Below are 14,093 nucleotides of genomic sequence, written 5' to 3'. Positions count from 1 at the left end.
ATCTCGGCAATCCTGATTTAATTGTTTCAGAACCATACTTTGGACTTCTAAAATATTTATTTGTAAAAATCTTAAGGGAAAATTTGTAACATACGGCACACAAAAAAAGTTTCGTTTCAGCTCTTACTCATACGTTTTCCTGGTAAATTCAATTTACTAAGAGGTCAACAGGGCACCTCCTTCCTCCATACTAAAACACGGTGAGATTGAACATTCCTCGACTAATTGAGTTGTAATGAACACCCGAGGATGTTCAGTGTTCAGGAGGCTACGAGGCTCCCACATTAGGCGGGAGGTCATGTGTGTGATGACTACAGAGGAAAACGCTGTTGGAAATATACAAACTTGGTGGAAGACTTTCAAAATTTGCACAAAATATACAGAGTAAATTATAAGTACTAAAAATGTTCAAGATTTATAGTGTTTTTAAAGCTCAAACTTTGTGGGAATCTATCTAAATTCCAATTTTTAACGTTTAGTAAGTCTACAAAATGTTTAAGGTAGTATTTTGGTTCAGAGGAGCTAAATAACTGTACTCAAAACTTCAATGACTTTTGACTTATTTTTTATGGCATTAGAACATTGTAAAAATAATTTGTAAGTCTATAAAAAATGTTCTGGACAGTGTTTTGCATTTGGGATGTAACCAACAAAATGGACACAAGTTTATTGAAGTTGAAATTATCCACCTTGTGGAAAACTTTTGAAATTTTTACGTAAAAACAGTAAGTAGCTCAACAAATGTTTATAATGACGTTTTGAGTTTGGGAAGCTCAACTAACAAACTAGGCTTTAACTTAATGCTTAATCCATGGCTGTATATATTAGGTTTTTATTTTCAACTCTAACTACCTTCTACCTTTGGAATTTCGGTAAGATATCAATCGATTAATCGTTCAAAAACTCTGCAAGTAGGCTACTAATTACATAAGTATGCGTCAGTCAATAATTCATTTGTTTGTTCGTCATCAAATTCGCCAACATGGTCTGGTTTCGCGCGGTGTCTACTCATGATCGATCGTCAATCGATAATTTAGTTGTCGAATTTCATCAACAAGTCAACTGGGTCTGGTACTTGCAAGGTGTCCTATCATGATAGGAGTTTAACAACATGCTATACATATTTTTGATGTACAATAAATTAGTACATTTCTTACGTAAACCAGGACGTTGATTCTTACAAACTGCAATAATAACTTGCCGATAACTTGGACCTATATAAGTAAACTACCTTATACTATCTTTAAAAAACATATTCTGAAGGTATCGTTTCCAAAACTACAGTATAACTACAAACAGTACTATCATACAATCTCCATGCAATAATATTTTTAAAAGTACTTACCGAAGCAGTAATTCGTGATTACACCATGCTGACGTCACAATTAGAGACCACTATCACTGATAAGACTGATAACCGGTCATCCACTGATAAGCGCGGGGGAGTGTTTACAAGTCACTTATCACTTAACCGTATGTGAGTCACGATTATAACACAGCTTGTCACGGAAGAGTCAGGACCACCGTGAATTATTATGTGACCTATTGTTAGATGAATGGTCTACACAACTGAGGTAGGCTATTCCTTTAACACGATAGTAATCACTTAAATGATTTTATTTAAATTTGTCTTCTAAAATAAATTGTGAATGGTAAGCTACTCACGCAATATCATCTACTGGCAATCGTGAATAAAGTTGGACTAATCCTATCTTATGAGCAATCTTTGCGTGTATGGATGTACGTTTGTATGTATACTTGCTTGCTCAAAGATCTCAAAAACGGCTTCGACAATAATAATGTTGAAAATAATTTATTTCTGGCCTAAAAACGTGATTGACGACCGCCACTCGCTCCGGAAAACTCGTATTTCACTACACAACTCATTTGCTCATTTGAATCTTGGAAAAGGTAAACAAAATAGAATATACTTGTAACATGTGCGTATTATAATCCATCCACAGTATACTAGAAAATTACAATATACAGTACAAGAGAAAAACATCAGTTGCTACTATTGAGCAAAGATTACACTAAATATTACTCGATAGATGTGAAAATACTTCTGATCAAATACTGATTATTTTACTTGGCTCTCTCCTAACAAAACTTAATCCCCGAATTATTGAGACAATCATGAGCAAATTTTGACAGAAATAAATATTTAATAATATTATATTTATCATGTAAATCAAAATTTAAACAAAATATTTCAATCAGCTATTTTAATTAACCAAACAAACTGTCAAATCAATGTTTAAGCAAGACAACTAAAAAAGTAAAGTACTAAAGTGCCATATTAAAGTGCTTTTTTAATTAGTGCTCTTTTATGGACTGTAAAATAAATATGTTGAGGATTGCCAGGTTATTATGTCCATCATAATTAATTGAAATTCCACTGGAACTCAAATAATAAAAGCCAAAATTAGTTGTAGCCTAAATGAAACGTGAGTTTCCTTTGCTTTTACAATCGAAATAAATTATACCCTATACCGAGCCATGGCTCGGTCCCCCGGTACTTATTTTAATGTAACAATTATACGACGAAGAACAATAAATTTCGAATGAATATTATTAGTAAAAATCTACTACGCGGTGTATAATGTGAGCAATGAAAATACGAGATAGGGCTATAGTATATGTGGGGACTATCAAAATGTGTTTAATTACATGTTAGCTTGGTTGTAATTCACCTCATTAATTATAGGAACTTCAAAACACAACTAAAACATCACGGCTCATTAATTACTACTACTGTTGATGTTATTAGTACATACTCGAGCCTAAAGATTGCTTTAACTACAGTATAATGACAATATCTGAGAGAATAATTATAAATGTACCAATTAATTTTACAATTTTATAAGCTGTGTGGTTGTACTTGAAGGAAAATAGTTTTATCAAAAATCCGTATTTTAAAAATGCAGGATTATCCACGGTGTATATATTTCGGTTCAAAACGTGAAGGTTAACACTCTGCAAAACAAAACATTGATCAACATTAAAACCTCATTAAGCTTAACGACTCACTCATTGAGTTGAAGATGTAAAGTCAATAATCGACTGATTAATCGATAACAAGTACTTGATTTCCCCCACTCTACATTTCCTGATCACCCTTTGGATTTGATTAGCAAATAACTTCACCAAGTGTAACCACCGAATCCAGCTAAAGACTTGCGGGTTTCCATACCGAACTCATTATTGGTGCCAGTCACATGAAAATGTGGTAATTGAGGTAATTAAGAGATACCTCGACATGTTCCCATCAGGTGACTTATTAATTACGTTAATTGAGACTTGGTATTACCCAAGAGACATCTGAGGTAATTGGTCTTGTACTATTGTAATTGGACAAGCATCGAGTACTTCAGGACTCAGGAGGTAAAAAAACTAAACGTAATCGGAGTGTTGTGTATTAATTGAACTAATTATTGTGTGGGAAATACTAATCAGAGGGTATTGCGATGCTGATATTGTAAACAGACTTATAATCTTATTGAACTATGGATCATGGATGTGTTTTATGTTCGGGTATTCCATAATGGATGTTGAAATAGATTGCGTGCGCCTATACTAATTTTGGGTAATTTTACAAAATGTGCCTAGCTGTTTGTTTATAATAATAGAAGGCTGGAAATACTTTACAAATGCTATAGATAGTTTTGGTAAACATTTGTAAAATTGGCAAAATAAAAAACAAATAAACTTCTTTGTTTGATAATAGAGAACAAAGTTTACAAACTAATCGTTTATTTCTTTTAAATAGTTTTACATTGGTCCAATAATTAAAAATAAAACGGTAACATAAGACATAAGACATAAGACTTGTTGATTTAAATATTGATTTATTTCCTTTAAAACTTACAATCACAAGTCATTGGAAAACGTCAATTTCTAGTAGGTACCTACATTATCAAAACGCACACTACTATCGTATAGAAAACATGATTATCAATATAACGATTAGGATCAAAACTACTGTTTTCACACTTACATTTATTTACACAATAATTTTATGATTTATGGCTTTACTATTTACGAACCTTCTTTACTGAGGAGTCCCTCTTTCCAAAAAATACCCCAAAGTAAAATTACCTTTGACGAGTTTTAATTTTAAAATTAGCGTACTTGTTCACGGTAAAAATAGACTTTTGTATTAATATCTCTAACCATAAATTAATTAATTTGTAATACCGGTACTGCAACAATTAGATAAGCAATCGATTCGTTTGTTTTATTGATATTATCACACTTTAAAATAATTATAGCATGACATGTTGTCTCTTGTCAACTACAATGTAGGTAAGCCAAAATTAATGTTCAGTATTTATTTTTTGACGAAATCAATCTCAATATTTATCGTAGATGGAATAAATGACTATTCATTGACTTGCCATTTAATCCATACCACAACTGTACTCACTAACTGATGGGAATAATGTTGAAAGATTTAGGAGAACCAATTTAGTTTAGCACCTATTATTATAAAGAAAACTTATACTAAAAAACAGCTCTGGGTACAAAACCTACCGGGAACAACAATGAACTCTCTGCCTAGTTAAAATCACATGCAAATAACCTCATTACGCACTAACGGTGAAAGCCAATTACGCTACAGTCTCAGGGCTCACATTATATTCGCAACAAAATAAGGTTATGATGGATCTACAACAGGTGTTATCGATAACAACAATGCACTGCCACGGCCACACTGATCACGTCGACGCACCGGCACTGACTGAACGTGAACGTCGCCACGCCACTGCCACCGCCATCGTCATTGTTTATGCTCCAGTAGTTCCGGCGGAAACAGGCTACAGCGCAGTCTAGCGGGGTCGGGGATAACTAAATCATTCATCTTTACATCCCAAGATATTTGACAGGAGACAGATGTTTTAAAGTTTGAATAAATATGTATGCATAAGGGAAGATAGAAATTACGATTTTGATCTCAGTAGGGTCTGAGGGTTTCTGTAGTTTAATCACTTTTTTATGTTAGTTACATTTATATATTTACATGTTACAAGTTTTTACAAACAATAAGTATTTTTGATATAAGATCAGCTCCTAATAAAATTTTCCCTATGCAAGTTTAGATAGGTCAGGTCAGGTTAGATTAGTGAGTTTATATCAACTTCATTTGCACAGGTCAATTTTTTATAGTAATAACTTGAAAATACCCAAAACAAAAAAGTAATCCATGTCAGGATTTGGAATCAAATCATGTATACGTGTATTCATACAACGGCCACCAAAATAAGTAGTTTGATATTGTTTGTTATTATAATTTTGCAATTTCCATACGTTTCCCTTCATTTAATCCTCTCGGATAAGGTTTAGATACACATCAAATTTATTAGCAACGCAAAAATAAACCGAAATAGCAATGCAACAATAGTACAACATAGTGGTGATATGTTACGTATGGATATCATTATTTTAAGATTCAAAGAAATAGGCTTGAAGATCAGAAGATCTGTACTATTAGTGCTGATTGTGACGTTTTATCAATGCGATATTGTATGGGATAATGCAATTTACTTTACGCCACACTACATTATTTTGATGAACTTTCCACGCAAGGATTTAGTCCAGAAAACAGCTGTTTGCCGCCAGCTTATTCAAATGGGGTTTCATTGCGTAATACTGTTCTGCAATGAGTTTTACCGGATACCAATCAGCTGATTATACTGTATTTTCGTGGCAATTAGGTGTTATAAACAAAAACATAACCTCTCTCAGAGGTTATGACTAGTGATTTTTAGTCCTTTAGTTGGTGGAAATATATAAGGATTTGTACGGATTAAGTAGTATGGCGTAAACTATCGTACGTAACTCGTCCAAAATGTGTGTACCGGACTCGTATGGTAATCCCGTACTCGACTTCGTCTCGCACGGGAACGACCACACTCGTCCGGTAAACACTTATTTTCAGGACTAGTAACGTAATATACTATTACGCCACACTACATTATTTTGACGAACTTCCCACGCAAGGATTTAGTCCAGAAAACAGTTGTTTGCCGCCAGCTTATTCAAATGGGGTTTCATTGCGTACTATTGTACTGCAATGAGTTTTACCGGACACCAATCAGCTGATTATACTGTATTTAGGTGGCAGTGAGTGGTATAAACAAAAACTAATACTAGTGATTTTTAGTCCTTTAGTTGGTGGAAATATATAAGGATTTTTACGGATTTAGTAGTATGGCGTAAACTATCGTACGTAACTCGTCCAAAATATGTGTACCAGACTCGTATAGTAACGTACGAACGACCTCGTATAGTACTCGTAGGGAACGACCACACTCGTCCGGTAAACACTTATTTTCAGGACTAGTAACGTAATATACTATTGTATGCTTCTAATAGAATGACGATATCGCTTATATTTCCATTCAGAGATAACTACGTCAAGTGATTCGACCATAAATTAAATAGGCGTACGTTGTAAATAATATAGACCCCAACATTACTTTATATATCGAAAACACTAACAACTACCTATTTATACAACAACATTAAGTATTCAAAAGTCAATGTTATTACCCAAAACATCGCCAAATGGAAAAGTAGATTCCGCAAGGCCACTGTTGAATTACAAGGCCTTCTGTATTGTTGAGTACAATGAGTACAACCATAATGCGGAAAGATGACCCAGCTGATAGTGTAATGAGTGAATACAAGATATACAGACAGATCAGTTAACTCACTATTGTTTCCCAAGTTTGGCCGAGGGTGACTTAACAAGATAAACAAAATATGGAGTGGGGTGTGTTTTAGGGTGTCAATTGTAACCTCGAACACATTTTGAATGTCAGAAGCTGAAGAAAGTTGTGTATCAAAATTATCTTTGCACTTTAAAATGTCCATTGCTGATACAAATTACCGTCTAATGCTGAAAATTCAATGGAGAAACTTAATGGAGGATACCTGCCTCTCAACAAATTTGCCTGTCATCATCAAATTTAAAAACTTAAACGCGATAAAGGACTTAAACCCTCTTTCTGTTACACGTCGGTTTTCCAACGCATTTAGCAAGCGTTCACTTGAATGCTCACAGTTTGCATGATTTTAATAATTTTGGCATGATTTTTTCACTATTTTTAAGTAGAAATCATAAACTTTCTTATAGTACTGTAACACTTTGTATATTTGGCGACGAATGTTTTTATTATTTAGGTAGCAGTGGATATGCGATGACCGTCAATGTAGGTTAGTAAGGTTAGTTCTGTGTTGTTGCTTGTGATCAACGTAAGTTTTTTGTACATAGTGTTAGTATTTTTAGGATTGGACCATAAACGTTGTATGCTTTTGGAAAAAATATTTTATTTCCTAAAATTTGGCTGTATTAAAACTTTTTCTTGGTGAAGTGGGTTGAAGGTGTGACAAATCAAAACTTCCATCAATGAAAATTATTTGTAAACAACTTAGGATTTCTATGCTGACATTTTTTTTGTGCCAGGTTAGTGTCATTATTATTATATATTAGTATCCTTCTAAATTTGGTGGACAAAATGATATACAATAGTTCATATTTATTCCTAATAATAAGTTTAAAAAAATTATAAGTAAATGAACCCTGCAAAATTGCTAAAATCCGTGTGAACAAACCGTGTGTGGAACTTTTAAGCGACAGAGAGAGGGAAGACTGACGGAACTTGGGATACGCGATAGAAACTTCTGCTCAGTCACCAAGCAATGGTCGGTTTATTCTAGCTTCCAAATTTGTTTTTCTAATATATCTACACAGAGGGACCTAGATGGATAAATCATCGTTTCATTCCAAGTTTATTTATAACTCAAATATTTAACACGATTCATCATTAAATAACTAGTTGCGGCGATCAAAATACTGTATACAAAATTTATATTAATTGATAGGTTATTCTAATCTTAAATGGTAGGTAGTAAGCCCACAAAAACTCTCATCAACGTTGTTTAGTAAATTTAATATTTAAAAACTCTACAAACAGTATAAGACCCTTTTTAATAAATAAGTAAACTGTAGTATATTTGACTAGTTAATATACTATTGAACTAGACCTATACATTGTACACCACGAACCCTAGGCGTTGAAACATACTTAGCATCGATGATTAATTCGTCCGTCCCACAGTAGGTAGTCATTTCAGATAATCGTATACACTTAGAAATCAAGGCACGAATAATAACAGTGCAAATACTAAACAGCCACTGATACCATCACGGCTGGGAGGGACCGGTTTGGATTGTTTTTTGCCATTTTAGTTCAATCAGAATCCCATTAAAAGTCGATGCGCACGCAGCCACAGACGAAACTCGACCATTATATCAGATTGCTGACAATCACAGAAACAAACAGCAGACAGCTGATGTCTACAATCAGCTGATCAGGTGAAACTGTGCGCCCGGAGGCCAGCTGACGGAGAAACCAGCTGTGGACCAACACAAGGCCGCTGTGCTGCTGTCAAACCGACCACTTTCTTTATCAAAACAAGGCCACACAAATCGTAAGTTACCGGAAATTTCGGTTTCTTTGGGGCTTTCGTTTTCGTCGGCTTGTCACACTAGGATTTCGAATGGGATTATTTTTCGAGTGAAGTATTCTTGTGAGTTTTTTTACTTGATGAGTTTGAGTCGAAGGAGTTAAAACATATACGAAAATAAAATTCTTAATACTTTCCTAGCACGAAAGGGATTTTTATTGCTGATTGAAAAGGGTCACTGTACAAATTTGCTAAACAAAAAACATTTTAACGCTCTTTTTTTAACTTACTACCTGCGTTAAAGTCTTTAACTGCAAGTAAAATTCTACACTTTTTGGAAAATTGTACAATGCAACTCGTCTAAGTATTTCCCCATTGACTGCAGAAAAAGCAAAGGTATCCCTTCCAAAGTTTATTAATTCTTTTGTTTACATTCTGACACACGTCTGGCGCGTGTCCTTACGATGGTCCTTACCGTGTTGCCCGCGCACCCGCCGCAAGAGGATAGACTTATTTAAAAACTATGTTAAAACCGTCGGTGGCGATGCCAATGTTACCATGACCGCGTGATACAACGAAAGAAAAAACAACCGCGAAAGAGTTTTTTTTTTCAATTTTGCCTTCTTAACCAACGGTTTTTATTAGGCCTACTTTTATTATATGTTTTTTTACTCTTTCCGTAAGATATTCGGATAAGATTCGGATAGTAGGAGTTCTACCGTACTAAACTTCTACTCACTAACGTAAGGGGCAGCAATCTGCATGTACTGCAGGGGGTGCCGCTCAATGTACTTACACTACTGGGTAATGGGTATAACGTATAACACGGATGTAATGTACAGTATACAAACTCATGTATTGACTGCATCAACGTAGGTGTGTGTGACGTAGGCTACTATAGCTGTACCAGCATCACTTGGGGGACTTCTTCAATCCAATCAGCTGTGTTCAGCTACAGACCTATGCTATTATTCATTACAGAACAAGTAAAGATACTTCTGTTGAATACGAAATTATCAAACATGTGAACGCGTTTAGTACTCCATTTATTTATTACATGGGGGCTCCTTTAATATTGACCCTCCAAACAGTTTCGAAATCTACATCAAGGCAATTGAACGTATACTTTTCGGTTCTCTATTATATTCATTTGACGCTGACTCCCTGGGGCGTGTATTTTGGGGCGAATATTAGTGAAGGATGGACAAGATGACGGCTTTGTTACTGACTAAAATATGTTGTTTCTTTAGCCAAGACTATTTTCATTGGACGATCCAGTCTTTACTGCGTGTTGTAGGAAAAAATAACCAAGTGCCATATTTTCATCATAGCATAATGACCCATAATACATATTAAGAAAATCGAGGATAAACAATTTAAATAAAAATAGAACGAAAATGATGCTTTACACTCGTCAAGGTCAATGGAATCAAACAGGCAAATAAACATTAGAAGATCCACTTGAACTTGTGCTGTGTGGTTAGGGAAAATCCTAACACGAGACGAAATCACCCCAGTGATCAAGAAGAGCCCAACCCCGACAACGCCAATTTCGAAATCTAAAAGTTACAAGTTTCTGAAGAGTTGAACCGGTGAACTTCTGACATATAGCGAGAACTTTCCGCCAAACAAGCTAGAGTTAGTGGTGATGGCGTAACACAAACAATAAACGAATTCTACAACCTCAGTTACAATCATGACGCGTATTTCATCTTCAGCTATTACGCAGAACTTGTACTAAACGTAGCCCGTAACTTCCGTAATGAAGGTGTCGGTCTGAATGTCGCATGGGATCGTTTAACACGTCAACAGTCGTAATTACCGTTTCAGACTATGACAGTTTTGGTACAAACTCTGTGCAGTGTGGAGATTGACAAAGTTCCATACAAAACAATGACAAAAACTACACGTTTGAAAAAAAAATATATCACCTTTAAACCTTTCAATACAGTAGTATTACACACCGTCAGGTCAAGTTTATGTGGCCCTGTCTAAATAAATAAATATTTTTAAATTTAATTTCACATTTTTTATAGTGTGATTACCTAACCCAAGCCTTGGCTGATTTGCCATTCTTGTAGATTAGATAATGGCAATTTTCATTTATATGTTTTTGTCCAAGTACGTTTTTGTGATTACTATTTAATCCTTGCGGTTTCACAAACTATCAACAACAAAATAAAATCAGTTCTATATATTTACGAACTACTGCCTTCTTTCTGGTATTAAATGAAAGAGTAAACAGTTTTGGAACCATTAAAAATGTGGTGTGAAAGAAAAGGTTATACATTAATTTACTATTTTTGGTGGCTGAATTGCTTTTTATCATAAAAGTTGCAACATCATAAGAATATGAGAAGAGGATACATAAAAAATGTTGCCATTTTAATGTTATTATTGTTTACTTTGGTTACATTTATTCTGGTTTTTCCACCTCTTTTTTCTGTCGTGAGTTGTAAGTAATCGCATTAACCTGTCAAACGCTAAGAAGCTCAAGTCAGAGTTCAGAAAATTCACGTCACCCGTGAAAATACAACACAGTTTTATTTTTCTAGCACAGCATTTTCACCAAACGTATACACTTTTTGGGAGGAATTATTTAACTCATACGAAATATGTAAGAACCAATATCTTCAAGGGGTTAGTTATATTCCCTATGTATTTCATGGTAAGTTCCCTACTACAGGCACTTCATCTCGATCTCTCCGTTTATGGGGTGAACGTACACTTCTTACCATATGAAATACTGAGCAGAAAGAATAATGAAATCGCGCCGACCAACCTAGAAAGTTACTGAACAAGTCCAAGTCTTGAGTCACACTGTAAATAATAACGATAATAAATGATCCAGTCGGTCCCCGGTCTATATCAAATCCACAGCGAGCTGCGCTGTCTGCGTCGTTATACTTGCTTGTTAAATTGAAATCCATGATAAATTGAATGCAATCAATTTAATCGTAGTCCCAACTTAATTTCAGGATCGATTAATTCGTGCAAACAATATTTGTAACCGTCTGATCTTTGTGTCAGCGATATTAAAATCGAGGTCTCGAAGAAATGTTGATCATAGTTTTCTATGGTCCTGGTTGGAACTTCTGGCTGAATTTCGTGATAACGTAAATACAATAGGTACCGTACTGTGTTGTTTTATGTTCATACTAAGGTGTTGTTAGTGTTGCCGTCCAATGGAGGCAATGGGTTACCACGGATTGTTCAACACATTGTTTAAACACTAACACAATTACATGACTTTGTGGGTCTGCTCATAATACTACAGAGTAGAGCAATACACGGGCAATAGTCTATTCTCTAAATAGATATAGATGTATAAAGAATCTACATGTAACCTCACAATCCCATGAAGTTTGAAATTCAATTCTTTCCGAATAGCACCAATTTTAAGCTTAGATACAATGAAAATGAATTCCTTTATTCCTAAAACACAAGGAGAATTTTATTTTGTTATACAAATACGCCCTTATAGTAGGTACTTACAAATCCAATAAAAATTAATAGCTCTCAGAAAAAAAATTATGAAATCAAAATAAAGGGATAACATATTGAATTATTACTTCAAATGCTAAAAAACGTGATTAAGTTTTTGCTGAAAATTTTGAAATTTTATATTTGTACCTTGAAGTGTTGGCCCTTATTCTGATTTACTGTTTATTTCAACAACTTTACCTGTATTGTATTTGTTCAGTTCTTTTTACAAAATTTATAAAAGGTAAGTCTCCTTGCTTTTTTACTTGTAAATGTTAGTGTTTACATATTTAGCCTTATTGAAACCACTCTTGTCATTAGTCTAACGATCTAAAAAATGAATACAATCAACCTAATAGAGTTCATTATAAATTTACTTACTCGCCCCTTTGTGCGAGAAAATTGTTTTTGTATATGTGTGTAATACATATCCTCATAATGGTTAAATGGTTATTATTTTCTCGCTTTTCAAATCGTTCGGTCAAATCCAGTGATTGGGCCTGAGTGATTTTTTTTTATTAGCAGAGACATTTTCCTTCCCTATACTGAATCCACTATACGTTGTGCCCAGATTTAATTTAACTCCAACATTCGATACAGAAAGAATATATTCTAATTAAAACTACTAACATTTGGTACGTCAACATTGTAAATCTTACCACAGAGAGGCGTCGGCGTCGCGAGGCTGGGACAACTGTCGACTGGAAAAGTCTGTTGCATCCACGTGATACTAAATGGATTGTGAACAGCGGGGCTTCATAGCCAAGGCCGGACAGCTACATGGGAACACGGTCAAGTTAGCAATAATACAGTATCAGTATCAGCTGGTGTTGAAGAGGCATCATACGCCAGTGTCCAGTGTCCAGTGGATTTATTAAGGTTTAAATGGAAAACGGCCAAGGTGACGCTGCCATTGATGTATCGTCTGCGTCTGATACTATTCCAGATTACTAGGTTGAAAATGAAAATGTTTTATAAAAAAAAAATATTTAGCATGTCTTTAGGCCTACTTGTCTTATGATCTTAGCAATAATCCCGTGACTTCACCGGTGCGGTATTATCCTCCACCACTTATACATAAGATAAAACTAGATGACCCGTGCTGCTCCGCAGCATTGAAATTAATAATAAAAAAATAAAATACTAATCTTAATAAGGGCGGTACAACTTTAATTAAACTCTTATAGGGCTGCTGGATTAATTTCGCCTTGTGACCAAATTAAAGTATAACACATTCCATATAACACAGAGAAAATCGTCCCGATGTATTTTTTTTCCGTTTTGAAAATCAATTAATCCAGAACAATATCCACACACTTCCTAAAAGGACCTACAGAGAAAGCACGTACATTTGTTAACTTATATGTAAAGGTACGTTTTGCTTGGAGCGACAGGTGCGACGGTCGCGCAGCGACTGTCGCTAAGCGGCTGTCGCGGGACACTGATCTTAGGGGTTTTGCATAGTCCTGTTTTGCTTGGAGCTACTGTCGCTAGAGCCGCGAGCTGCAGTCGCTGGGTACTGCTCCAAGACCAGTCAGGAGCGACAGTCGCTTAGCGACAGTTACATTTCTGATTGTTTTTATAGTGTACACCATTCTGACAAGTTCGGTAACCTTTTATTTTCGCTATATGGCGTTGGCCAACGTCTGTGATTAAGTTAAATTTTAGTGGTAAAGAAGACGACAGTTTATTAGAAGAAGTGGCAAAATACACCGCGCTTTATGATTTGAAACATATCTCCTACAAAGACCAAAGAATTAAGGACAACGTCAGGTTAGTTTAAACCTGACGTTGTCCCTTTTTCTTTGGTCTTATTATTTTACAAGTTATTTTAATATATTAGTAAGTTAGGTTATTTAGATTGTCGACTTAAAAGACTTCTAATTAAATTTTCGTTTAGGTGATTCAAAAAAATATTGCTCTGTATAAATGGTTATTGATCAAATTGGCTTAAAAGTCAGGCGTGTCATATTTAAATATATAAAATGCCAATTATTAAAGTAATGTGGTTATTCAAATATTAATGGAGTATAATGTAATTGGTATTTTTTTCATTTACAATACAATCAATAAAATATAATTTTCACTCTGTGAGGAGGTTGTTTATAACACTGATTTCCAATTCAAGTTATGCTTGT

At 34.7% G+C, this 14,093-nt stretch overlaps 1 protein-coding gene across 2 annotated transcripts in view; it reads right to left on the bottom strand.

The window, feature by feature from the left end:
- The window catches only part of LOC128996302 (myosin-IIIb-like), a 127,414-nt gene extending 114,765 nt beyond the window's left edge, over positions 1–12,649 (bottom strand). The window contains exon 1 of one of the 2 annotated variants that reach the window (XM_054421539.1): positions 12,615–12,649. The gene's annotated coding sequence lies outside the window, so the exon portion shown is untranslated. Of the gene's footprint in view, positions 1–1,345; positions 1,393–12,614 lie in introns of those variants that run through there. The other variant, XM_054421540.1, reaches the window with a different exon arrangement.
- Between the last annotated feature and the right edge of the window lie 1,444 nt (positions 12,650–14,093).

The sequence above is a fragment of the Macrosteles quadrilineatus genome, unplaced genomic scaffold (assembly GCF_028750875.1).
Source record: "Macrosteles quadrilineatus isolate MER2022 unplaced genomic scaffold, UCM_ALF_1.0 Scaffold_6__1_contigs__length_79288215, whole genome shotgun sequence".
Taxonomy (NCBI): domain Eukaryota; kingdom Metazoa; phylum Arthropoda; class Insecta; order Hemiptera; family Cicadellidae; genus Macrosteles; species Macrosteles quadrilineatus.
The sequence above is the reverse complement of the archived record's forward strand: the minus strand, read 5'-3'. Positions and strand labels throughout refer to the sequence as shown.